Raw genomic sequence first — 27,994 nt, forward strand, 5'->3', positions numbered from 1 at the left:
AATGATGCACCGAATAGCTATTTGTATAATATATGCTGAAAAGGCTGCTTAGTTCAACCTCTGAGATTTTTGGCACTGTTCACAAATTTAAAGAGCGTGATTTAAGCCTATTTATGCTGTCCTTCATTTATTTATTTTTTGCATTTTATTAAAGTGACAGTGGGCAGCCTATTGCTAACCTTTACCCATTAACACTCAAGAATACACTATACTAAAGCCAATGTACTTATCATAAATATTCTTGTTGTTCCACGTAGTGCAGCGCATATTACTCGTTGCTTTACAGAGAACATTATCAATAATAAACGTTATTTCTAAAGCACTAATATATTACGCAGCTCCGCAAAGGAGCTATTACAATGTTAGTGACCCTGTATCAAAAAAGTCCCCTGGGGGTACTCCACTCGGGAGAGGGAAGCCTCAGAGTCCCAATGAGGCTTCCCCCACCCCTGTAGCTGCAGGCAGTCCAGCGCTGGCTTCCCTGAAGTCTCCCGCAATCCTCCCTCGACAAGCCTGGCAAGGCATATATATTTATCTTTCCTGGCTCCAGCGGGTGGGGCTGTTGCATCTCTCAACACGGAAATAGCCGATCTCTGTCTGGTCCGCTCTACTACGCAGATGCAGGAGACTTGTGCCTGCGCAGTAGAGCGGACCAACAGTGATCGGCTATTTCCGCCTATGGAGCCGGGAAGCTAAATATTTGCATCCCCGCTGTTCGGAGGTGCACAGCAAGACCGCCGTGGGACACAGGAGGACGTGGGAAGCCTTGATAGGATCCGGAGGCTTCCTCCACCCGAGGTGAGAACCCCCAGGGGAACTTCTTTTTTTAGTTAGTTTTCCTCTAACCTCCCTGGCGTTCTGGACGAGCTAGGCTCGTCCAGAGACGCCGGAGGTAGCCGCTCAGGCCCCGCTGAGCCGATTTGAATAAATTTTTTTTTAAACATTCAGCAAGCACTTTGCTTGCTGCGTGTTATGCCTGATCGCCGCCGATTCACCGCTACCCGCCGCGATACAGCCTCCCCCCCCCCCCCCCCCCCAGACCCCGTGCGTTGCCTGGCCAATCAGTGCCAGGCAGCGCTGAGGGGTGGATCGGAACTCCCTGTGACGTCATGACGTCGATGACGTCACGACGGTCGTCACCATGGGGACGGGGGAAGCCCTCCTGGAAATCCCGTTCAGAACGGGATTTCCGGACGGGTCTTTGTGCCGGCGGCGATCGGAGGGGTGGGAGGGACGCCGCAGGAGGGGGGGGGAATCATGTAGCTAGCGCTAGGCTAGCTATATGATACATTCAAAAACATTTTTTTTGCAAAAAACGGGAATCAGAACGCCAGGCAGGTTAAACAATGTTACACAGGAACAATATAGGGTTAATCAATGATGCACAAAACAGAGCTACAACAATAAACAATGAAACACAGATTGCAAGGAAAAGATAAATCTAGCAGATGAGTCACTGAGTCCGTATGGTGGCGGAGAAGAGCACATGTCAAACTAGGAAGTGGGGGTGATGGTGAACAGATGGGAAACCTGTAACTTTAAGAATGAAGAAAAAACATATACTTACCTCGGGAGGTGGGAGTGTCTGGATCCTAATGAGGCTTCCCCTGTCTTTCTGTTACAGCACTGGCACCCTGAGAACAAGCTAAACAATAACAAGTGCCGTGGCATGTGCACTAGTAGCGGCTTTCCACTTGAGCTCCAGCAGAAATAGCAGAGCCCAATCCAAGTCCGCTCTACTGAACAGGAGCAAGATGTTTGCACCTGTGCAGTAGAGCGGACCGATCTGGATCAGCTATTTCTATCGGAGCCCAAGTAGGAGAAACTGCTACTGCGCGAGGACGCCGCTGCTCCTGAAGCTGCAACAAGCGGACTTTCAGGGGTCCCAACATAGGATCAGGGCTGAACGGGAGGATAAGAGAGGCCTCTTCAGATTCCAGAGGCGTCCCCCTTACTGAGCAAAGTACCCCCTAGGGGCACTTATTTTTTTCCTCCTTCAGGTACACTTAAAGGCTCCCTGCACACTGCATGCAATTCCGATTTTTATCTGTTTTTACATCTGATTCCGATTTTTAATCGTTACTGCATGCTGCGTTTTATCCTCCGTTTTTCAGTTGATTGCATTCAGGGAAAATCGGAATTGCAAATTGGAAACGGAATCGGAATCGCAAATCGGATTTGCAGTGTGCAGGGAGCCTAAAGCCTTTTAAGTGAATTGAAGGTGGGAGGGAGTTACTTACAGCTTCTCTAAAGTGCTGGAGCCTTGCAAGTGATGCAAGGGGTGGACATCTGTTAAGTGTTGGAAATGCGGTGAGCGTGGGTTGAGGAATATCTCTGGACGAGATCAAGATGTACGAAGGGCAGGTGTGGTGGATGGATTTCTATGCCAGGCAGAGTGGTTTCAGTTTAATTCCTAGGTGCAGCTGAAGAGGAGCGGTGGGAGGAGTGAATGAGCCTGGCAGCTGCATTTATAACAGATAGCAGCAGTAGGAGTCTGGTTTCAGGAAGTCCAGAATGAAGTGTGAGGACGTTGCAGTAGTCCAGATGGGAGATGAGAGCATGGACCCGGAGTTTGGCTGTAATGGGGGTTAGGTAGGGGTGAATTTTATTGATGTTGTGGAAATGGAAGTGACAGGATCTGGTGACGTTTTGGATGGTGGATGGTGGTGGTGGTGGGGGGGGGGGGAGGAGGGGGGGGGGTGAAGGGGGAAAAAAAGTGCTGAGTCGAGGGTGACACCTAAGCAGCGGGTTTGAGGATCAGGGCGGATGAAGGTTATTGATAGTAATGGTGATGTAGGAGGTGGTAGGATGCAATTCAGCTTCCAGGGTGTTTTTGAAAAGCCCTAAAGCCCCATCTACACGATACGATTCTTTGTGCGATTCGATTACGATTCTATTTACAATCCGATTAAATCTGACATGTCCGATTGGGATTTGATTCAATTCAATTCGATTTGCCATTGTTTTGCTATGGCAAATCGAATTGAATCCCCCATCGGACATGTCGGATTTAATCGGATTGTAAATAGAATCGTAATCGAATCGCACAAAGAATCGTATCGTGTAGATGGGGCTTTACAGATTGCTCTGCAAACTCAAGGTGAACCAGAACTGCTAGAAGTGTGTAAGGATCTAAAAAGGACCACAAAACCCTATGTAGCACTAGCATGAAATTTTACTGCTAGGCAATGCAAAAAAAAAAAAAACAAAAAAAAAAAACATTGATTTAACTATCATTTGGCTCTTTATTTATTTATTTTTTTGCCTTCTCTAGCCTATGAGCGATTTATCGTGTGGTGTAAAAATCTACTGCTTTACAACTTTGACATTGTGCAGTCGTCAGAAGCATGTTGCATGTGACGAGAATGATCCGTTTACAAGGAGAGGATCGTAAAATACTGATTGATGCCTTTATGCTTTACAATGGACAGGATCCATACAGAGAACGCTGCTTTAAACAAATAGAGAATAAGCACTCCCTGGGGCAGATGCAGGAAGGAGCCCCATCTGTCTTCAGTGCAATCCAGGTTCTATGTACCAGAACAGAGCTGATGCCTCACACTGGCGTCTGGAGTGATGTACTTATTTGCATCTTGCCCATATGGTGAAAAAAACTTTTCAGAAGTGCGGTCGTGTCGTTGGTTCTGACGAATGTTGAATATTGGGGATTCTGAACGTTGTTTTGTGTTAAAGGTAAACTACATTAATAAATAAAGATGTTTTCAAAACTCCCTCAAGGTAAATATATTCCTGGTATTGTTTGTCCTTGTTAAATAAATGTAGATTGAAGGGCACAAGGTCTGTGGCTGACATCTGTCATGTGCTTTATAATCAATGCTACCTTGGCATAGTTGAGGCTTTTACTGTGCTAGAACAGAGTCTAGAAAAGTTGAATTGTCTCGATGGCTGACATATCTATTATCTGAGCTAGTTGTAACAGCAGCAGCACAGTCTTCCTGTATCATCCGTTTACAATCTGTAACCTCCCTGGCAGTATGAATATTTCCAAATGTTGGGGTCTAAAGCGGGGCATTTTTTCACACGTCTTGAGACACTAAAACCAGGAGGGGAAAACATACCGCAGTGAGGTTTGCGGTAGCCCTGCACTCACTTGCCTCCCTGAGATCCAACGCTGCAATTCAACCTCCAGGAGGTGCTGTAGCCCTTTAGTGAGATGCCTTCTGTCGTCATGACAACAAATGGCAATCTCACTAGAGGGATCCAAGGAGAATGGCTGCCACCGTCTGGCCAACATCCCGGTGGCTATACCATGTCAGGCTCGGGATTACGGCTCCTGGCTTCTTGTCCTCCCCCCCCCCCCCCCCCCCCCCATGAGTCTGACTCAGTTACCGGCTGGAAGGTTAATCAGTGGGACCCTCGTCTGCCAAAATCTAGTGACTTCTAGGTCTCCTCAATATCCATAGCAATCCCACAGGTTTAACTATTATTTCTTTTGTCAAATGTTACTCCTCTGTACTGTACCAGTGAACTTGGCATGAAATTTATTTGTTAAAACCTGAAAACTCATGTTTGCAGTAACACACCAACAACACATTCCTTAGTCCACTCCAGAAGACTCATGGACAGTAGCTGTGCACCAAGCTGCAGCCCGCAAAATCCCTTAAGGGCCCTTTTCCACTAGCAGCGATTGCGATGCTGAATCGCAAAATTGCAAACCGATAGTGATTTTTAAATCGATACGGTTTGCTTTTTAACATAGGAATCGCTGTAGGTAATTTCCACTACCGCGATTAGTTTTTGACTCAAAGGTGATCGCGCCGCGGAGCATTTTTTGCCGCCATTTTTCTATGCATTGCATTGTAAACGCCAGAAAAATTTGTTCACTTTGCTGAATCGCAATGGCTAGCGTTTAGCGAGAACGCTGGCAATTGCTAGTGGAAAATGGCCCTGACAGATGTGCACCCCGCAATGTCTCCAAACAGCTGTACACACCATAAAATCTCACTAGAGGAAGACTGGCATTCACTATAAATTGGGATAGAACTGCTGTTTCAGCTAACAATACCCCAAAGGCATTTTAGATTTGCCTAATATAAGCAGTCTTTGGACTTGACAGAATACTGTATTCATATACCAGCACATAAAATGTTGTTTCAAAGTTTACTTGCACAAAATTCAAAGGCGGCACTTTATTAGAAGCTTGGAAGTGTTAGCAGATGGGTCTATATTGGAAACCATGGAAGCGTAGCTCAGTTATCGCATACCCTTCTACCGCATGAATTGTACTTTTGGGAAGGGGGAGTTTCAGTGTGATCAGTTTATTCCTTAGGAGAGGTTGGGGGTTAATTGGTGATAACAGCACTTTTTGTCTGGCATTTTATTTTACTTAGTATTTATATAGCGCTGACCTCTTCCACGGCGCCTTACAGAGTATATAGTCATGTGTCACTGTCCCTCGGAGCTCACAGTCTAATCCCTACTATAGTCATATGTCCCTTGTAGTCTAGTAACTTATCTGTATGTTTTTGGGATGTGAAAGGAAACTGCATTGCCTGGAGGAAACCCACATAGAGTCGGGGAGAACATACAAACTACTTGCAGATAGTACCCTGGCTGGGATTTAAACCGGGGAACCCAGTGCTGCAAGGTGAGAGCGCTATCCACTACGCCATCATTTTCAATTTCAAATAGCTGAGTGCCGGTAGTAGTAAAATATCGGTCATTTTAGGTTACCAATATTTTTTACTTTACACTATCCAGTACCCATTCTTACTTTAACTCTGTGCTGTAGGTCCCTAATCACCCACCTAATGTCTAACCTCAACTGAAGGTGCCTAACCCCATGTAAGTATGAAAAAACAATCCCACCTACCCCTTTGCCCCTTTAAGTGCTTTACCCTAAACACAAAAAAGGAGACTTGCAGTAGTATTTAAAAGCTAAAATAGCAGCAGTCGGAGCACTTGGGAAGGATGGACTGAATATCTATCAGTGCAGATACTCCTGCTTTCTTAAAGGACCACTATTGTGAAAAAATACATATAAATGTCTTCCAGAGTAAAATGAGCCATAAATTACTTTTCTCCTATGTTGCTGTCACTGACGATAGGTAGACGTAATCTGACAGAACTGATAGGTTTTGGACCATCTCATTTACTCATGAGGGATTCTTGACATGGCCTTTATTCTTTGAATAAATCCTTTTCAGGGAGTGTCTTTATAAAGATGCTGGCCAGCCTCCCTGTTCACTGCACACTTTTTTGTCAGTTGGATGGAGCAACTACAATATACTTAAAATTACTGCAAATAAAGAAACTAAACAGAATACCCCATGAGCAGAGGAGCTGGTCTAGAACCTGTCCGTTCTGTCAGATTTCTACTACTTGCTGTAAATCGCAGAAACATAGGAGAAAGGTAATTTATAGCACATTTTACTCTGGTAAAAATATACTTCTTATTTGTATATGTTTACATGTACTTAAAATTGGACTATTTTTGCGATAGTTGTACTTTAGAAGAATGTGGTTCTCCTATCCCACTGTATAGCTGCTAGCTGGGCACTACAAGGAATAGATGTAGCAAAGAGAACTTTAATTCATTCATGTGGGTAATAAAACAACATATACAGCATAAGCTGGCACATCAATCCACCGGCGTGGCAGCCTTGCTCGAGTTTTCCACCACTACTTATTTCTATGGCAGTTTTGCACTGTTCTACCTGAACCATATTTCTGGAAACGTGTACAAAACTAGTTCAAAAGTCTAATTATTTTGTAAGTAGTAAATTTACTTTCATAACACATGCAGATTACTACCGTCTTCCAATTGTGATTTAATGAGTAGGAAATAAGGGGAAAAAAGTAATTGCTTTAATAAATCTGCCCCAGTCTCTAGAGACCTTATAGATATGTAGGCGTGTATAACTTATAACATTTTAAGGTTTACTTTAAAGAGGAACTTTTGCAAAATGGGGGAAAAAAAAATCAATACATTATGAAGTGAGAAGTAAAAAAAATAGAAGTGAGATTGAGAAATTACTCATATTGGCCATGTAATTTGTCCATGTTGCTTGATACACAATCAGCCGCCATCTTTACTACTGGCAGACAAGAAAAAAATGAGACCGCACCAACTGCCATTATTAATAGTCACACCCACTAACATTGCATTAGGCTAATGGTGGCCATACATGGTGAAATTTTTTTCATCCAATCTTACCATTTCTATGTAGTATAAGGGTAAATTAAGTGAATATACTGAAAGGATAATTTAGGTAGTTCCCTTATATTACATAAAAGGGTAAGATTGGATAAAAAAAAAATGTACCATGTATGGGCACCATAAAAGGTTTATTTTAAATAGATATACACATGCACAGAGGGAGATACTGGTTGCTTGGCAGCTGGAAACCGCTGTTATTTCCCACAATGCAACAAGGCTCACTGACAGGAAACTAGGTCCTGGCATCACACTGTGGGAGGGGTTTCACCACAATATTAGCCATACAGAACCCCCCGTGATGATCTAATCGAGAAAAAGTAACGATTTCTCGTGGGAAAAGGGATATCTCCTACTGTAAGTTCAATGCTTGGGTACAGTTCCTCTTTAAAGAGAATCTGTACTGTAAAATTCTTACAATAAAAAGCATACCATTCTATTCATTATGTTCTCCTGGGCCCCTCTGTGCTGTTTCTGCCTCTCCCTGCTGCAATCCTGGCTTGTAATTGCCATTTTTATGCAGTGTTTACAAACAAAAGACATAGCAAGTGATAGGCTGAGAGTAGCTCAGTGTGTGAGTCATACAGAGTGTGCAGGGGGCCTGGAGAGGGTGTGTATAGCTTCTATCTAATCACAAGCAGCACAGCACATTCCAGCCTGACTGCCTCAGGCCGACAGAGGAGAGAAGATTAGATCATATAATAGATAATACAGCCACTGTGCAAATAGGAAAGGCTGCAGTAAGACAGAGCACATTAGAACATCTATAGGAACATGTAGGATAAAAGAAATAAGGCTCCAAATTTTGTTACAGAGTCTCTTTAAGTCTTTGAACACATGCTTGACCTTCTTTGGCCGGGATGGTCATTCTGATCAGTCTTGGCTAAGAATCTAGCATGTATAGAGCTGCCCCTGACAGATCGCTAAATAACAAGAATGTTGGGGCTTTTCTTGCACTGTTCACTGGCAGCCACTTGTTTGTACGTAACACTATTCTCCTCACTCCATTGAACTCCATTGTATGAGGAGAGCGTTCATATTGCATGTGTGCCCAGAGCTGTCACACCTAATCAATACACAATCGTTATTGCTCTTTCACATTACATGACGTTTTCAGGAGCCGATTTCCTGCAAGCGTTCTGATCTGCGGCGTGGACATGGGGATGTTGCGGTGCGACACTGATTAGTTCTAATTCACCCGACGGGAAACCGCCTGTGTCAGATGACTAAAAGCTCCTGGGTGCGTTGAACCGCAATGCACAAACGCTGCGTTGCGTCAAAATGCCAGTAATCTGCTCTGGTGTGAAAGAGCTCTTGGTGGTGACAGTTTTTGTGCACTAGTGTGTAGTTTTATGCCAGGTGAGGGCTCTTGTGGAGACACTTTACCTGGCGTTTGGGAAATAATAAACACAGCAACCTGAGGTGGTGCCTGGTATTCTTTACAAGCCTTTGGGCCTCTTTTTTGTTGTTGTTGTTGTTGTTTGCAAATCTTACACTATGCACCACAAAATGTTCTCATCAGTCTGTACAGAGAGCAGGTTTCAGATCATGTAAAATAGAGAAGGGGCTCATTCCACAACAAAGTAGGTATGTTATCAGTTTTGGCTATTCACTGTTGTTTGTACTATATACTGTATGTGTACTATCACCTATGTCATTATTTACACTGACAAACGCCACAAATAATTCAGGGTGCAACATCTGCCAAACTTGGCAAATAAAGTTGATTCGGAATACTCCAAACTGTAACATGTAATAACAAAAACAGTACGTTGTATGTTGGTGTGTATAATATATATTCTGTAGCATAATTCATGGTACATAGTACATACATAGTAAATGATATCAGATTCCCGATTTAAAACGACTTGCTAATATATATTCTATACACTCACAATCTTACACTTTGAGTTGGGTGGGTTTTGAGTAGTGGCATGTGAATGATTTTGCAGTTGCTTTGTACCGCATTAAAGGGAACTAAGCATCCTTTCTTTCCCTTCAATTTCTCCTGGTTTCTAATGGCTATAGGAGCTGCCATGTCCCCCCCTCCCCTTGTAGCTGTCCTTATTTACAAAAGTTACAGATGCTATCTTCACACACTTTCCCTCTGGATAAACTATTTAAAGCAGTTGTCTTAATTGTTCACCCCCCTCTGTTGATGAAGGGTTTTGTTTAATTCTTGCTAATGTGTGCAATAAAACAATTACTTAGTCCCTAGCTGCCTGAAACCTCGGAGGTCGGGCAGGTCAGCTGAAGTAGGCTAATAAAACCTTTGGTAAACCTTAAATGTAAAAATAAAAGGTAAAATATTTTTTTTAATGAGACACGTTGTTGACATGCATTTTTATTGTGCTATCGAGATGCATTGAGTGCTAAAAACAGTACTTGGTTTACTTTAAGCAGTTCCAAGATAGCAGTGGCAACGTTTGGATCAATATTCACCCCTGTGGCATAGCTAAGGAGCTTGCCATCGCAGTGCAGATTTTACATGGGGCCCCTTTCAAACTATTTATAATCAACCACTTTATCCATCACTGCAGTAGATATACGTCCTCTGTGACTTCATCTAAGCCACGGGTCAGTAGATATACGTCTTGTAGCAGAAGCAGTGCTGTGCAGGATTGGGCTTGCTCCTGTGCACATTTCTGGCACCATCTGATGCAGCACTAATTGGTGAATGGGAATATATGTTTCCTAAGCTAATGAGATTGATTTTTACCATTAAAAATACTTTTATTTTCTCAGTTCATAGTGAAAAATACCCTGTAGCATTATTTCAGAATCAAATATCTTCACCATAAATTGTAAGAGAAACCTAATCTAAGTTTTGTGATAAGCGGTAAGAATAGCCAAACAAAATGTGTTCATTTACAGTAGCACTTTTTATTTTTAAACTGGAATTGGTAAAACTGAAAAATGTGTTTTCTATTTTTTTCTTTGCTTTCCCATTAAAATTCATACAAAACAAAACTGTTTAGGCTTTCATTGTATGCCATTTTTTTGCTCAGTTTGTCTTGAAAAAAAACAATATTTCGTTTGTGTCATAAGTAGGGATAAAGTTATTTGATTAACCACTTAACGACCGCAGTCAGCCGATCGGCGGACCTGGTGTTAAGTGGGTTTCCATGGAAACGGCCGCTCGTTCGAGTGGCCTTTCAATGCCAGTTCACGGAGGGTGTCTCCGTGAACAGCCTACGAGCCTCCGATTGCGGCTCGCAGGTGAAATGTAAACACGCGGGGAAGAAATCCAGCTGCAGGAGTGCCGTAAAGGAGATCTGCGATCCCCAGCCTCTGAATGACCAGGGATCGGCGGCATCTGAAAGGCTGAAGCCTATCAGAGGCGGCGCAGGACGGATCGCCGTCCTGTGCCGCCCATGGAAAGGAGGGGAGGGAGGGAAAGAGAGGGAGACTGGAAATCACTGCGGAGGGGAGGAGCCCCCCGCAGCACGCAGATAGCCGGCGGCGATCAGACCCCCCCCCCACCAGGACATCCCCCTAGTGGGGAAAAAAAGGGGGGGGGGGAAGTCTGATCGCCCGGGCTGCAACCTGATCTGTGCTGTGGGCTGGAGAGCCCACGCAGCACAGATCAGCCAAAAACAGCCCCCGGTCCTTTAGTGGTTAAATAAGGACATAGCTAAACTGTCAAGACTGCTCTGGTCCAAAAGTGGGAAACAGGGTCTTGATGCGAAGAGGTTAAGCACCAAAAACAGCCGCAGTGTCAGAGGTTTAAGATGGGTAGGGATTATTTACATTATTCAAAGCACGAAGAGGTGTTGAATACCAGCATAGCCCCAATTCCCAATGTAGAGCAGTTAAAGGAGGCCCCTTTAGTCCAGGGGCCCTGGGGTGGTTTCGCCCCCTATTTGCTAGACTACTGATCCAATCATATTTCTGCTGAAGTTTGGTCAATATTGAGTGGGGCAAGGTAATAAACCAATCCATTTTTTAGTTGGGAAAATGTTAATCCCACCTAGTATTGAGCATAAATCTCATTTTATGCCCAGTTCAAGATGTCTTTTCCTGTCAAAGTCACTTAGACATCTGTATTTGCTATACAATAACAATCTCCTCACTTTTTGGCCCGTTGCTATACTGGATTATACACTGCATATACATTGTATCCAGTGTCCGTCCCACTTTATAAGCCTTCATACAGTTTATTTTAAAAATCTAATTAAATAAATTCGAAGGGACAGTCCCCCAAATTCTCTTGAAATGGAATGTCTGTAAATTACTCATTTCTTCTTTCTATCTACACTTTCGTTCTCCTAAATGTCTATATTTTATAACATTCATGTAGCCTGTGAAAACTGTGTGATTACATAATACAGAATGCTTAGAGAGGTCTCATCCTGTACTTGAACACTATCCATTTATTAACAGACCTTGAAGGCATCTCTTGATGAAAACGCTTGGAGGAAACATATGCAGTATGAGTTATGCTGAGCACAGTGCTTTGATTATTTTTGTTAAACTATTACTGGTTAGGTTGGAATGTCAGGAGGAAATAAACAGACCATTACAAGCCTTTGTGGTTCATTGCATACTGGATTGTGAGCGTAAATTTCAAACTACATCCACAAACACTAATATTTTTTAGATTATTTGCAATGTAGACTCAACAAAGCAAAAACAACTAATGCGGTATGGTAGGTATTATTCATAACAGCCAAACAATTTAAAGTTAAGGTAACCTTTTTATTAAGTGAGATATGTTTGAATCTGGTGCTGGTGGATTTGGCATACCCCCCTCCCTATCCCTGATTCCCTTATCAATACATTTCCTTCCTGATATCTAACCCTACCCCTCCAACTGTATCATCTTTCTCTGAACCTCTCCACATGCTTCATATTGAATCACCAAGAAAGTTGCCTTGTGTAGCTGTTTCTAAGGTAGAAATCCCTACTCCAAAAACATGTTGTATGCATAGACCCAACCTTGTATGTATGTGTATCTATCTATCTATCTATCTATCTATCTATCTATCTATCTATCTATATATATATATATATATATATATATATATATATATATATATCTCTTCTCCTTGCTTCAGTGTTGAAAAGGAAAAAGACGTTTTACCTACTGATCAGTGCAGATTTATCACAGTGACCTGCAAACGTTTGCAGATCACTAAGCTAGTGAGATAAAGGGGATAGTATTGGGTGTCTTTTTAGAACCAAGCCTCATACTGTTGCCATGGTTTCCAGAAACAATGTGTATTACAGTTATTATTATTTAGTATTTATATAGCGCCGACATCTTACGCAGCACTGTACAGAGTATATAGTCTCGTCGCTTAACTGTCTCTCAGAGGGGCTCACAATCTAATCCCAATGGCTTGATTACTAGGCAAGCTTCTGCTTTGGGATTTTTTTTTATTTAACCAATTAGTAAGTCTCAACTGTTGCTGAGTACAATCCCTTTAGTTCAGATCTATAATTGCAGGTATGCAGCAGGGTTCTTAACAGAAGGTGTGACAAGGGTTGTCTAGGTCGTCAGATGAGACCAAGTAAAAAAAAAATAAAATATGTAATCGTTTTTACTACCTTTTCCAGATGTAAAACCCAGACAAAAAAGGTGGGTTTTGAGTAGGTACATTTTTTTTTAAAAGACGAGTTTCATGGGTCACTGACCACTTCCTCAGATCAATAAGTGCCTGCTGATATACAGTCAAAATCGTGGGTGCCCTGCATGCAAAAATTAGCACATAAAATGCACATTTTAATGCAAAAAAATGTTTTGTGAAAAACTGCACATTTTCTGCCTAAAAGCTGGTGAGGAATTTTTGTCCTGGCATAAAGGGAGATTTTAAATTATATATATATATATATATATATATTTTTTTTACATGATCTTTTGTTTTAAACCTTTATTATACTCAAAATGTGTGCTAGACCCTTCCTTGACACATTTTGATGCATCACAGGCTAAAATGTCATAAAAATTAATTGAACCACTTTTATTCAAAGGAATCAAGCAGAAATTGAATGCAAGGGAGGTTTATCCATGTGTACATACTAGATGATTGGCTGAGACAAGCTATTAACCTAGCAGACTGACTTAGGCTGGAGCCATTGTTCTCACCCCGCCCACTCCATTGGGCTCCATACTGCTCTTTCCAGCAACATGCCATCAACCTTCCACCTCGCTCCATAGCAGCAGGATGTGTGGAATGTGTCAGTAGCCTGGAGGCTAGTGACGCATCTGTACAGCATTGGGCCCCAAACTGTCACTTTAGAGCTCAAGTCCTGATCCCAGCGGGCAACAGAATATGAAGATGTGTACGTACGGTCACCGGGCCCCTAGTGGCCGGACCGCAAAATGCCTTCCAATTGGTTTCAGCACACAGACCATGCAAACTGTGGTCGCACTCAATGCGCAGAAACCACTGGAATTTTGGCAGCAGACCGACCAGAAAGGAGCCTGTGAGTTACGGTAATTACAAATTACACGCTATTTCAGGGTATAACTGCCACCACCTCTGTTACCATGGAACAGAGGAGCCCACTGACTGGCTAAGTCTAGACCTGGAAATAAAAACTGTTAAACACACTCTCTTCTGTCTAGCTAGCAACAATAGTAGCGTATCTTCAGAGACCCGGGTTCAGTTTCTGTGTGGCTTAATAATAGGGTAGCGGAATAAACCAAACTGACGTTCGCGTTGGTTTATTAAAATGCAATATAAATAATTAATATATACAGAAAATCAACAATTATAGCAACATTAATAGCCAGTATGAAAATAAAAAGGGAGAAAATACTTTGGTCGTGGAAATATGTCCTTTCTGAGAAAATCCGAGCACATGGAAAATGTCCTTTGTTTCAGTCCAGGAAAATGGCCGCCAGCCACATGGTCCTCTGGCTGGCTTGATCAGATGATGGTACACAGTGGAGGACTGAGGTCCGTTTGCTGGCAATGTGCTTTTGATGAAGCTGGTTTGGGGGCGTGGCAACGCCTGCCCCCTCTGAATAACCAACCAACCACAGTTCAAGTCCTTGGAGAGAGATTCAGGTTTAAACTTATACAACGCTGTAACTCAAAACCGATAAATGCCACAGTGGCACTGATAACAGATTAATATTACTCAGGTGATAATTCCTATGACATCAGACTTAATTAGGGTAGGGGGTCCAGTTCCTGAGAAGTCTAATAACTTGGTTGTAGAGGCCCCTTGCCCCTCTAGCCTGGTATCAAAAGATTGAGCCCGACTCTACAAATCCAATGATACCGCTCTTATAACCATCCTATTTACGGTACACCGTAAATATGCAAAAATCATAACTCCATGCTTTCCTAACCTGCCTAAATGGCTCCAGGAAGTCTAAACCCTGGTTGGGAAAGCTTTCTCTAGCTGAACAAACTTTTGGTGTTTTACACCTCTGGCTAATTAACATCTAAGCATGAGATCTGTGAAGGCCCAGATCCTAGTCATATGCTAATTACAAATCACAGGTCTTTTCAGTGAGCATACTTGCTCTTATGAAAAGAAACTCACTAAGATGGAGAGAGACTCCAGGTTGCTACCGGTAGCCCTTACACAACTAATCCAAATTCTATTGATATTAATCGCAATCGATGCAGAAAATCGATTCAAAAAATGCAATTGCATTTTTTCACGGCCGGTTCAAGGACGTGTCTGCGGCCACGCAACCGTCCGTGACACGTACCTTTTAGAATTCATAAAAAGAAAAGCAGGTGTAACAGTTCACTGAGCATTATGGAGAAATGCTATTTTTAGACCCTGAGGGCCTATATTTGCTCAGGGCTCTTTCCGAGTGTTAGAAGTGAATTCTCCAGGTCTTATCGCTCTAGTTCATGGTTCTTAACCTTCTTGGCGGTAACCCCGAACGTAGTTCGGGGTAAGCCGCCGGAGGGTGCCGCTCAGGCCCTGCTGGGCCGATTTGTTTAATTTTTTTTTTGCTGGACGCAGCTAGCACTTTGCTAGCTGCGCCAGCACCCTGATCGCCGCCGCCGCGCGCCCGATCGCCGCTATACGGTGCGGCGCGCGGCCCCCCCCCAGACCCCGTGCGCTGCCTGGCCAATCAGTGCCAGGCAGCGCCGAGGGGTGGCCCGGGACTCCCAATGACGACCCGACGTCAGTGACGTCGGTGACGTCATTCCGCCCCGTCGCCATGGCGACGGGGGAAGCCCTCCAGGAAATCCCGTTCTTTGAACGGGATTTCCTGATCGGAGATCGCCGAAGGCGATCGAAGAGGGCGGGGGGATGCCGCTGAGCAGCGGCTATCATGTAGCGAGCCCTGGGCTCGCTACATGATATAGAAAAAAAAAATTTAAAAAAAACTGCCGCGCTGCCTCCTGGCGTATTTTTTTATACCGCCAGGAGGGTTAATATTATGTGCATGCCAGAATTTATTGGATCACTTTCTGGTCCACACATGGTCTACATTCTTTTTTTTTATAAATTATATTCTGGAGCTGCGTCGCTTAATTGTCTTCAGATGGTATTATGAGAGCTAGCTCCCTAGTTTTTTGTCTGCCGTCAAAGGCACTAAAGTTTAGATAGCGGACATACAGGTTTGTGTGGAAGTACTGAGAGATGACAACTGGATAGCATGACCATCAGGCCAAGAACACTGTACAGTGTCATGACTGGGTGGGTGATGACAGGCACTCTACAACTACACAGCATGTAATATAACCTGCATATATGTAATGGCCCATACTCGCGGGCTACAATTGTCGCCGCAACACGCGGCGCACGCATGTTGCGGCGACAGGTCGCCCGTGAGTATGGGCCGTCGCACGGGCGTGCACCCCGAACTGTCGCCCGTCGCTGATGTCGCCAGGCGATTTGAAAGTTTCAATCGCCTGGCGACAGTCACCGCCACACCTCCGCCGCAACTGTCGCTAGTCTGCGTTAGTGCAGATTCACTTTAAAAGTGACAGTGAAAGGAAAAAAAAAATATGATGAATTGTATGTGTAGTGTGGATAATTAATAGAACATTAGTAGCAAAGAAAATGGTCTTATATTTTTATTTTCAGTTATATAGTGTTTTTTTTTTATAACATTGCATCATTCTCTAATATTTGCAGTTTACACACTACTCAGCATTCTAAATGATTTCACAGAGCAGGCCAGTGAACTTTTGATCTTTAAGGTGGTCATACACTGGTCGATTTGCCATCAGATTCGACCAACAGATAGATCCCTCTCTGATCGAATCTGATCAGAGAGGGATCGTATGGCTGCCTTTACTGCAAACAGATTGTGAATCAATTTCAGCATGAAACCGATCACAATCGGTGGTGGTGGTGCTGCCGCCACTCCCCCCCCTGCATACATTACCTGCTCTGCCGCCGCGACTCCCCAGGTCTCCGCTTTCTTCTTCTCTGCTCTGGTCTCCGGATCCAGCAGGCTTCACTTCTTCCTGTCTGGGGGGAAGTTTAAACAGTAGAGCGCCCTCTACTGTTTAAACTTCCTGCCGGGACAGGACGAAGTAAAGCCTGCCGGACCCGGAGACCAGAGCGGAGACGGAGCAGCGGTGACCGGGGGGATACGCGCCGGCCAGATCAGGTAATGTATTGCAGCTGTATTGCGTCGGGCATTCGAGCGCCTACCCGCGGGCGATCGACGGTAATTTCCCGCACGGAGCGATCGACGGGGCCGATCTATTTCGGGACGAAATAGATCGAAATGTAGCGTTAACGTTAACGATTTGACAGCAGATTCGATCCCAGTGATCGAATCTGCTGTTGATCGGCGGGGAATCGGCCTAGTGTACGGCCAGCTTTACTCTGCAGAAAAAAACAAAATACAGAGATGGGCACTAGAGATAATAAGCTTCAGAAGACAGAGCTAAGCTCTTTTGCATAGATAAGTGGAGTTTCTTAACTCTTCCTCTACTGGAAACAATATTAGACTCCTATCTCTGCTGCTAATGTTTCATTTCTTAGATGTACTACACATACAAATCATATCATAAGTTTATTTACACTTCAGATTCCCTTTAAATTTCCTGCAGTTGTCCAAACATTGACACAGGTGTCCTGTAAAATACTTTCATCCTATATTCTGGGTTTCGTTGATAGTTACTTTAAAGTAATCCTGTAGGTGGGTCAGGGGAAAATGAGTTGAACTTAACCGGGGCTTCTAATGGTCCCCCGCAGACATCCTGTGCCCGCGCAGCCACTCACCTATGCTCCAGCCCCGCCTCCAGTTCACTTCTGGAATTTCAGACGCCGACGCAGTAGTTTGTAGACTTTAAAGTCTGAAATTCCAGAAGTGAACCAGAGGCGGGGCCAGAGCATCAGGGAGTGGCTGCGCGGGCACAGGATGTCTGCGGGGGACCATTAGAAGCCCTGTTTAAGTTCAAATCATTTTCCCCCCTCCCCCCTACAGTATTCCTTTAAGCTTCTGACAGTTATAGCTCAACAAATAGGGATATAGCCAGCTAGATTCTCATTTAAAATACTTTTATCTTCAGTCCGAGTCCAGTCAAGCTTTTTTCTTTTTTTACTCTGCCTCCCACCCCCTTCAGCTAGTGGTAGGTCTAAGTAGAATTTAAAAAACTGCCCATATGAATTTTCACATGACCACAGCTGCTCCTTGTTATCCGTATTTGGCAGTGCAGCTTTTTTTTCTGACTTTGGAAAGCCATACTACCCAACCTCAACCCCTTCCATCAACCCCTATGGGCAAGTCTTGTAATGATGGTATGGCCACCACCTCTCCTGATTGGTTGTGGTGGTGAACAGTAGCTTTGCCACGCCTCCCATCACTTGTTTTCTACCTCGCTCCTGTCAGGGTCAGGGGGAGTTGTGTGTGCCAACACTAAGATTTAGGTAGTGTATTTGGGCTGCTTTTTAAAATTCTATTCAGATCTTCTATTACTTGTGGAATGGGGTGGGAGGGAGCAGACTAATAAAGTGTGTCTGCACTGGAGCTCTAACTTCAAACTTGTTTGTTCATTTTACTACACTTATTTCTCCTGTTGTGACTGAGAGAAAAGGAGAGAACAATGTACAGAATGAGGAGATGCTTCTTCCATGCTGGGTCAAGTTCCATGCTGGCCGATAACATATTGCAGACATTTAGTATGTGTCGCATTCGTTAACTCATTTCTGAGATGGTGTGGAAAGAAAAAAGAGTACAGGGAATCTGTGCTGTGCTGAGAATTTGCATTAAATGGGACCCATTGTTTCCTGATGAAAATTATTCAAAACAGGTGTAGAGAGCAGAGCAGGAGTGAACACCGTGCCAGAATATCAACAGTACTCTTCTCATTTTGTCTCTGGCAGGATTTATGCCGTGTATGGAGGGAGTTGCAGAGTCTCACAAATACCATGTGGCTACGTCTTCACAAGGTAAGTCCAGCCTCTGGCTTTTGTGTTGGTCATCACGGTTATATGAGAACGTTTGTTAAATTGTTAAAACGCTAATGAAGACTCTTGTCCTAATTCTACTTCAGAGGTTGCCAAGATAACTGGTGGTGTCTGGGCAAGCAAAGAAGATCCAACCACCATAAGGTCGTTCCTTAATGGAATACTGTAGAGGGTCGGGGAAAAATGAGTTGAGCTTACATGTGGCTTCTAAAGGTCGGTGAGTGGCTGCGCGGTCGCAGGATGTCTGCGGGGGACCATTAGAAGCCCTGGGTAAGTTCAACTCAATTTCCCCCGCCCCTCCTACAGTATTCCTTTAACCAGCCGGGCGGTATGGACGAGCTCAGCTCGTCCATCACCGCCGGAGGCTGCCGCTCAGGCCCTGCTGGGCCGATTTTAGTGAAATAAAAAGCAGCACACGCAGCCGGCACTTTGCCAGCCGCGTGTGCTGCCTGACTGCCGCCGCTCTGCGGCGATCCGCCGCGAGCAGCGGCGAAAGAGGGTCCCCCCAGCCGCCTGAGCCCAGCGTAGCCGGAACAAAAAGTTCCGGCCAGCGCTAAGGGCTGGATCGGAGGTGGCTGACGTCAGGACGCCGGCTGATCGGAAGAACGCCTCCGGAGCGCCCTCTAGTGGGCTTTCATGCAGCCAACTTTCAGTTGGCTGCATGAAATAGTTTTTTTTTATTTAAAAAAAACCCTCCCGCAGCTGCCCTGGCGATCTTAATAGAACGCCAGGGTGGTTAAATGAGAACTCCAGGATGGTGAACATAAAAGAATTTACTTAGTTGCGCTACTTTTTTTTTCAATTAATTGTTGAATACAGTTCATGCCTTGCTACACTTCATCATAGAGTAATTTGGATCCTCTTGGAGTTTTTTTTTCACTCACTCTGAGGTACTCAGGCTGACCTTAGAGATGTTATGCATTTACATAACACAGACCTTAGCGATGTTCTATATTTATATAGCATGGACATCTTCCATATCATTTTGCAGAGGCCATAGACGTGTCAATAGTTATCCCTCAGAGGAACTACCTGCCTACCTACTAGTTATAGGGGCTGTAATATTTCTGTGTACAGATGGCGCACAGCAATACTACTGCCAGCAGGTTTATGGCGTACTTGAGTACAGTAGGTCACACTAATAGTGTAACTTGTAGTAACCTGATGCCGGTAGTAGCAGTCTGCTCACAGCAATATTACCGCAGCTTCGTACATAACCCCATAGCCTCTGTCCCGACCATAGTCTAAGGGCACTTTTTAAGGGGAATGCTGTGGGCAAGAGTCCTTTAACATTAACACTGCTAGGCAGGCGTACTATCCACTGCACCACTGTATACCTTCCACATGCAAGCACCACACCTCAAGTCAACTCCAGGCCTTTTATCTGCTGAATTGATAACAACAGACTTGTTCACAGCTGCCCATGAAATGGCCTTAAAGTGAATTTGCCAAAAATTTTGGAGTCCCCAAAATGAAAGGATTGTGTTAAAAAATGCTTTAGTTTCCTTATATTTTTATGCAATCATTTTGTTCACCCCAATGAATTAAAGATGAAAGTCCGCACTTCAACTGCATCTGAGTTGTTTCATTTAAAATTATTTGTGGCAATGTATAGAACCAAAATGAGAAGAATGTTGTCTCTGTCCAAACATTTATGGATCTACAGTGCTGCTCATAATTATTCATACCCCTTTCAAATGTTGACTTATTTACTTATATTCAATCAGCAAGTAGTTTTTTGATGAGAAATGACAGGTGTCTCCCAAAAGATAAGACAATGTACAAGAGGCATTACGGTGGGAAAAAACATTTATTAGCTTTTATTTACATTTGAGCAAAATGTGTCTAGTCCAAAATTATTCATACCCTTCTCAATAATCAGTAGAAAAGCCTTTATTGGCAATTACAGCAATCAAACACTTCCTATAATTGCAGACCAGCTTTTCGCATGTCCCCACAGGTATTTTTGCCCATTTATCTTTAGCAATGAGCTCCAGATCTCTCAGGTTGAAGGATCTTCTTGCCATCACCTTGAATCCAATTGAGCATCTGTGGAGAGAGCTAAAGATCAAGTCAGGACTCTGGCTGGCCCACTCCAAAACGTTAATGTTGTTGTCTGCTAACTATTTCTTCACCACTTTTGCTGTGTGTTTTGGGTCATTATCATGCTGAAATGTCCACTGGTGTCATTGAAAATCCTCATGTATTGCTCTTTTTCATGGTGCTGTTTACGGTGATTAGGTTCCCTGTTCTATTGGCTGAAGAACACCCCCAAAGCATTAGATTCCCACCACCATGTTGAACAGCGGGGATGGTGTTCTTTTGGTTGAAGGCTTCTATTTTTTTTTTTTTTTTTTTTTACACCAAATGAAGGAAACATCATTGTGACCAAACGATTACATTTTTGTTTCATCTGACCATAACACAGAAGACCAGAAGTCCTCTTCTTTGTCCAGATGAGCATTTGCTAAAGCCAAGCTAACTTTTGTGTGCCTTATCTAGAGAAGTGGCGTCCTCCTTGGTCTGCATCGTGGAACCCAGCAGAGTGCAGTGTCCGTTGGATTGTCTGCCTTGAGACATTGCCACCAGAAGTGCCCAGATAAACCAGGATGGCCTTGGTGGTGCTCCTTTTCACCTCTCTCACTATCCTCCTGGCCAGCGCAGGTGTCACTTTTGGCTTTTGACCACGTCCTCTGAGATTTCCCACAGTATGGAACATCTTGTATTTTTTAATAATACTTTGCTCAGTAGCCACTGCAACTTGAAAACATTTAGAAATTGCCTTGTAGCCCTCTCCTGACTTGTGAGCAGCCACAATGCGCAGCTGCAAGTCCTCACTGAGCTCCTCAGCAATGACAGTCCACGAACCAACTGCAGAGAGCTGCCATTTTTCACCTGTTGGGTTGATTATACAGCTATTCCCAATTAATCAGGGTAATTAAGACAAGACAAGACAAATAACATTTATATTGCGCTTTTCTCCTTGTGGACTCAAAGCGCCAGAGCAGAGCAGCAGCCACTAGGGCGCGCTCTATTGGCAGTAGCAGTGTAAGGGAGACTTGCCAAAGGTCTCCTACTGAATTAGTGCTGGCTTACTGAACAGGCAGAGCCGAGATTCGAACCCTGGTCTCCTGTGTCAGAGGCAGAGCCCTTAACCATTACACCTTCATTATGATGCTTTAGAACAGCTTGGAATATTTGGAATGGTATAGAACTTTGGATTTCCCCACAGACTGTGACCGTTTGTGAAGGGTATGAATAATTTTGGACTGGACACTTTTTGCTCAAATGTAAATAAAAGCTGAGAATTTTTTTTTTTTTTTACACAATAATGCCTCTAATACATTTGCCTCAATTCACTAAGATCATGCTGGAGATAAGGCAAGAAAAAACTTACCATGGCACAGTGACAGTTATCTTATCTCTTCATTCCTTAAGTTACCTCCTCTGTAGTTATTTTCACACGCAGTTAATTAACAGCCTGTCTTTAACGTTAGAATTCTGGAGTTATTTTAAGGATTGAAGAGTTAACTTAAGAAGAGTTAACTTTAGGTTTTCCTGAGGTAAAAGGTTACCTGGATACTACATGCCTCATCACCATGGTGATAACTCTAGAAACTTTATTAAAGACAGGAGATAAGCTTAGTGAATTCAGGCCATTGTCTTATCTTTTGGGAGAAGCCTATATTGTTTCCTGTCAAAAAAGGACTTGCTGGTTGAAAGTAACTTTAAGACACAATTTGCCAGGGGTATGATTAATTATGGGCAGCACTGTAACTGTAAATCTTGTGGCAGGTACTGTAAACTGCATTTGATGTTTATTGATCAGTTGTTTGAAGTGTGCTCAGAAATTCTTCTTCAAATTGAGTTCACGTTGCTGTCAAAAAGCAAACTGAATGCCTTGTATACCCACTTCCTCTAAATACAGTTATCCTTTTATTGATATAAATATAAAGAGAAGGTATGCTTCCCCTTTAAAGACCTGTGGTTTCTCTGCCTTACAAATTGGTTTGACGTAGACGTCCACATCCTTCTATCTGCAGTATACAAAACATTTGACTTGTTCATGCTGCAGAGCAGCTGCCATTTGTTCTATTGTCTTCAATATGTCAATGGTCTCCTCAGGCGGATATTTGCAGGACAGGCTGTGAATGGCTAACATTTAATTACATATTCATAATTTAGCAGAGTAAGGTAATATGTATCACCTCTTGTATTTCTGCAATGCTATTCTTTCCCCTGAGGGGACAAGTGAAAGCGGCTCTTTCCCTGGCCGTATTCCAATGCCAACACCTGCTACGTCTCCAGTCTGCCGTGCCTCGTCCAAGGGCTGATGTCACCGTTTTCTATCAATGAGGGGATTAAGAAAACAGGCAGTTCAGGACAGATATGTTCTCTGCACTAGAGGATGGAATGGAGGGGACAGTTTAAAACCCTTTTAAAACATTTTAATCATGTTCTGAGTTTAAAGTGATCTTTTATTTTGTGCTAAGCTTGTATAAGATCTTATTTTATGGGTTTACTCATGGTGCATTGTAAGCGGAGTCCGTCCTCTGGTGTAAAGTAGATTTCTTAAAGGAATACTATCGATGTATGCATTTATTTTTAAATGGTGTATGTTGTAGCACACATTAGGACAAGTACTAGGAGCAATTTGATTCCTCACACAGCTGTTCCTCTCAGCTGTAAAATCCTCCCTCAGTTTTAGATACAAAATGTATCTACAGCAATACTGACAGCTCCCAGAGGGCTAGACCATGTCTCTGCACAGGGGAGATGCTATCAACTCCTCAGTTTATAGTTTAATTATCACCTTGCTGAAAGAATCTTATTGATATGGTGGTAAGGGGTTAAAGATTCTAGCAATGTGTGTTTATTATCTTTGCTTCTCTTGACTAATAAAGATACTAATAATGCTAATTGTAGACGGTGGTCTGCCCCTCTCAGCAGCTTGTAAAGTGGATGCAGCCTGGAGTAAATCACCTCAAGCAGGCAGCCAGTCTGAGTGTAAACACAGACTAGTGTTATAGCTAGTTATATTCCAGCAATATTACAGCTCATTTAGTTACCTGTTACCACCTCAGATCAGCCTATTTCTCCTCATGTCTCCTGCATGCTGTGAGTGACACAGTGAAATATATTTGGGAGCTGTGTGACAGAGTAACCAAGCAGCTCAGGGTGACCCAAACTACTATGAGCTGTGTGAGAAATACATTTTTAAGCAGGGATAGCGAGAGAGAGACCTGAGTGAATAAATAAAGTGCCCCTAGCACTAGTGGTAATGTGTACACTAATATGGAGTATTAAAAAAAAAAAAAAGTCGTTTCAATCGATAGTTTTCCTTTAAGCACAGCTTTTGTGGAAAGTGTCTGTGCAGTGTTTTGCAATGAATCAGACCACAGCTACTGTTTTCAAATGTATTTTAAAAGCAAAGTTTATCATGAAATCCAGTGATAATCTCTTATGTATACTTTCATGTACCGTATATATATTCAAATATAATGTATATGTTCAGAGTGTAAATGGAGGTGCTTATCTTTTCTTGCGGACAGCAGAAACATTTTTGGCCCGAGTATAAACCTTGGGTAGAAACCCGGGTCACTACCAGGTCAATACCCATATCACTTCTCTGGGGTCAAGTGGTCCAAACTCCTTCCCCGAAACAGCATACCTGATTTCTAGAAGTCTCCTTTCCTCCCCCATACGGTGTTACCTGGTGTCTAATGGCACAGTGTATCTGGTGTTAAGTGGTCTCCCCTTCTTCCACCATACAGCATACCTCGTGTCTAGTGGTTCTCTTCCCCATACAGCGTATCTGATGTGTAATGGTACTCCCTTACCCATACAGCATATATGTTGTCTAGTGGTCCTCCCCTCCCCAAACAGCATATCTAGTGTCTAGTTGTCCTCCCAGACTCGGGACAAGGACCTTCAGCACCCAAGGTTGAGACACCACAGTGCGCTCCTCCATTCCTCCCACCCCAGCTGTCACACACTGATTGCTATTAGAGGTGCCCCCCCCCCTCCCTAACACCTTAATCTCTAGTTATCTAGGTTGCAGTCACTGTTATGTATCCCCTTTTCTTTTTTCTCTCTGCTTCAAATACAATAGGGGAATTATAGCTGTGTGAGTTGTGCACCCTCTCCTACAAAGCGCCCTGAGTCTGGAGCCTATCTCGCCTCTGCCTCGGACTGGCCCTGTGTCCTCTCTCCCCCATACAGCATATTTGGTGTCTAGTTGTCCTCCCTCCCCAATACAGCATACCCAGGACTTGATGCACTAACTGCCGGTAATATTGTCACATGCAGGGGTGCAGGGCAATATTACTTTTACAGCTGCCAGCAGTGTACCGTGCGTTATGGCATTAGCCTGACCTGCAGTACATGATTGATGCAATAATTGGTACAGTAACTTGTAACTTTCACGTAAATCATGTGCTGCATAACGCTCGTTACACTGCTGATGGTGGTAACTGTAAATTTGTGTATCTCAGAGGACATTTTGAGTTTTCCTACGGGCCATGCACACCGTGTATAACAAAACACTAGCGATTAGCGCTAGTATTTTGCAGCAGTGATTTTTAGCAGGAAACACGTATTTTTAACTGCATATCTTTGCAACTTTTGAGGAATTATAGGAACTGCTGAATCAACTTGATTATGCTAAGGCCTGCTCTGATCCAAGGCTTCCCAGAGATCTTCCAGACTAGGAAATGATGTAGAAGTAGGGACGGTCACTGTGGTGGAACCTCGGTAGCCTGTGTGACAAAGGCCAGGAGCCAAATGCTGCAGTATCGTAAGATAAAATTAGCTATTTTTAAGCTAAGTACCCACGGGGGTACAATTGTAGCTGTCGCCGCACACGGGAGCGTGTGCGCGACAGTTCGGCCGCAGTTCGGCGACAGCTCGTCGCCAAATCCCTCTGCATCCACACGGCAGCAGAGGGATTAGCGATGCGGCGGAAGCTGTCGCCGAGTTTCCTCCCCCCCGCCGGAAGCTCCGTGTGGTGTGTGTGGGTAGCTGTCGCTAGCCCGCATACACATGCGGGGCTAGCGACAGTTCCGGCGAGGTTGCGGCGACGACTGTAGCCGGCGATTGAACATGTCAATCGCCTGGCGACAGCTCCGACGGGCGACGGTTCGGGGCGCGCGCATCATACACACGGGGGAACTGTCGCCGCAACACACGCGTGCCACGCGGTTGCGGCGACGGCCGTCCCCCGTGAGTATGGGCCTTCAGAGTAGTTATACTCACAAAGAGAACTGAATCTGCAACCACCATATATGCCCTACAGAGAAATACCGTCCCTGCTCAGTACTCCAGGTCCTGCTGGAACCAGGTGGTCGCGCTCCTGGGGTCCTTACTAGCTGTGGATGGCACTACACTAGTGGGAAGGACACAAAGGTGGTGTAGTGGGCAATGAGTGCCCACGCTACATACTGAATTCCCTAAGGCACATTGACCAGAGCTTTCTTGATTTGGGTCTCAGCCATTAGAGGGATTGTATTCCTGTTTTATGAAATTCTTCTTCAGGTAACCCAGGTGTTTGTCTCTGTCATCCCTGTCAGAACAGATCCGATTGCATGTTATTGCCCAGGAATAACTGGGAATTTACGGTGTCCCCATCACCAGAGTCTGCCTTATGTTATGTTGAGGAAACTGTTGATCTTATCAATTTAGCCAGGATGCCTGGGAAAGCCGCCTGAAAGAGGACCTGTTGCAAAAATCTTAAAATTTAAAACGCATAAAAATAGGAAGAACATTTTTGCCCAAAGTAAAATGAGCCATAAATTACTTCTCTCCTATGTTGCTGTCACCTACAGTAGGTAGTAGAAATCTGACATTACCGACAGTTTTTGGGCTAGGCCATGTCTTCATGGGGGATTCTTAGCATGGCCTTTATTCTTTATAAAGACATTCCCTGAAAATGATTACTACAAAGATGTTGGCCAGCCTCCCTGCCCACCATACACTATTTTGGCAGTTGGACGGAGCAACTGCCATCCACTAAGTGCTTTTAAAAATAAAGAAAACCCTGAGAACCCCCTATGAGAAGATGGGCTAGTCCAAAATCCGTCGGTTTTGTCAGAGTATACTACTTAGTGTGAATCAGGGGCCTCAAACTTGCGGCCCGCGGTACAATATTTTGCGGCCCGCGCCGGCAAAAGCAAAAGAGACACAGAAGCGAACTATTTTACCTTCTAGTTCGCTTCAGTGCTCCCAAGTAATCCGCCGCATTCCCGCTGCTAAACGAGGGCTGCAGAGCCCCCAAATCCCCCGGGCAAACATCCACGACTGCGCTGAGGGGCAGAGCTTCCAGCTGTAGCCCTGCCCCTCCTGACGTCAGTCGCCGCCTCTCCCTGCCCCTCTCTGTGAAGAAAGAGTGAGAGGGGCAGGCAGAGGCGGCTATCCGCCGCGATTGACGTCAGGAGGGGCAGAGCTGAAGCTGAAAGCTCTGCCCCTTCCAGGAAATGCCGGTGGATTGCCCCTCGGGCGATTTGGGGGCTCTGCAGGCCTTGTTTTGCGGCAGGGACACGGCGGATTACTTGTAATGGGAGCACTGAAGCGAACTATAAGGTAGGACACTTCATGTTCAGAAGAAATAATTAAAACTGTTAATAATGACTGACATTTGAGGACTTTTTTTTGTGAAATCCCTTATGAGGTCCAGCCTCATCCTGACTTTGCCTCCTGCGGCCCCCAGGTAAATTGAGTTTGAGACCCCTGGTGTAAATGATAGCAACATAGGAGAAAAGTAATTTATGGCTCATTTTACTCTGGAAGAAACGTACTTCTTAATTGTGTGTGTTTTAAATTTTAAAGATTTTTCACGACTGTTCCTCTTGAAGTAACTGTTAGTGCGTCTAATTATATTTACGGTATGTTTGCTAAAGAATGTTTCTCCTCTGTATGTCAGTATATATAAGCTGTGATTTTCAGATTTGTCAGACGAAGGCTTTTTATAAGCCGAAAGCTTACGGTTTATTCATCTCTAAGTTAGCCAATGAATAGTATCATCCTTATTCAAGACTCCTTGCTTTTACTGATGGCTAACACGGTACAATAATCTATTGCTTACACCAGAGAAGGAAACTATTAGGCCATAGTGATCTTTAACGTTTATGGGGGAGTGACGAAGTGGGATAAAGGATACCCGAAGTGACAAGTGACATGAGATAGACGTGTATGTACAGTGCCTAGCACACAAATAACTATACTGTTCCTTTTTTCTTTCTCTTCCTTAAAGGGGAATTTCAGCCTAAACAAACATACTGTCATCAAGTTACATTAGTTATGTTAATTAGAATAGATAGGTAATATAATCTCTTACCCACTCTGTTTTAAAAGAACAGGCAAATGTTTGTGATTCATGGGGGCGGCCATCTTTGTCATGGGGGCAGCCATCTTTTTGGTTGAAAGGAGGTGACAGGGAGCAGGAGACACAGTTCCAACTGTCCTGTGTCCTGA

The 27,994-nt window shown here is 43.9% G+C and overlaps 1 protein-coding gene across 6 annotated transcripts in view; it reads left to right on the forward strand.

The window, feature by feature from the left end:
- The window catches only part of TANC2 (tetratricopeptide repeat, ankyrin repeat and coiled-coil containing 2), an 897,702-nt gene that overhangs the window by 256,655 nt on the left and 613,053 nt on the right, over nt 1–27,994 (forward strand). For 5 of the 6 annotated variants that reach the window (XM_068263005.1, XM_068263004.1, XM_068263008.1 and 2 more), the window contains one exon: nt 18,443–18,508. The gene's annotated coding sequence lies outside the window, so the exon portion shown is untranslated. Of the gene's footprint in view, nt 1–3,431; nt 3,694–18,442; nt 18,509–27,994 lie in introns of all 6 variants that reach the window. The other variant, XM_068263006.1, reaches the window with a different exon arrangement.

The sequence above is a fragment of the Hyperolius riggenbachi genome, chromosome 12 (assembly GCF_040937935.1).
Source record: "Hyperolius riggenbachi isolate aHypRig1 chromosome 12, aHypRig1.pri, whole genome shotgun sequence".
Classification (NCBI taxonomy): Eukaryota; Metazoa; Chordata; class Amphibia; order Anura; family Hyperoliidae; genus Hyperolius; species Hyperolius riggenbachi.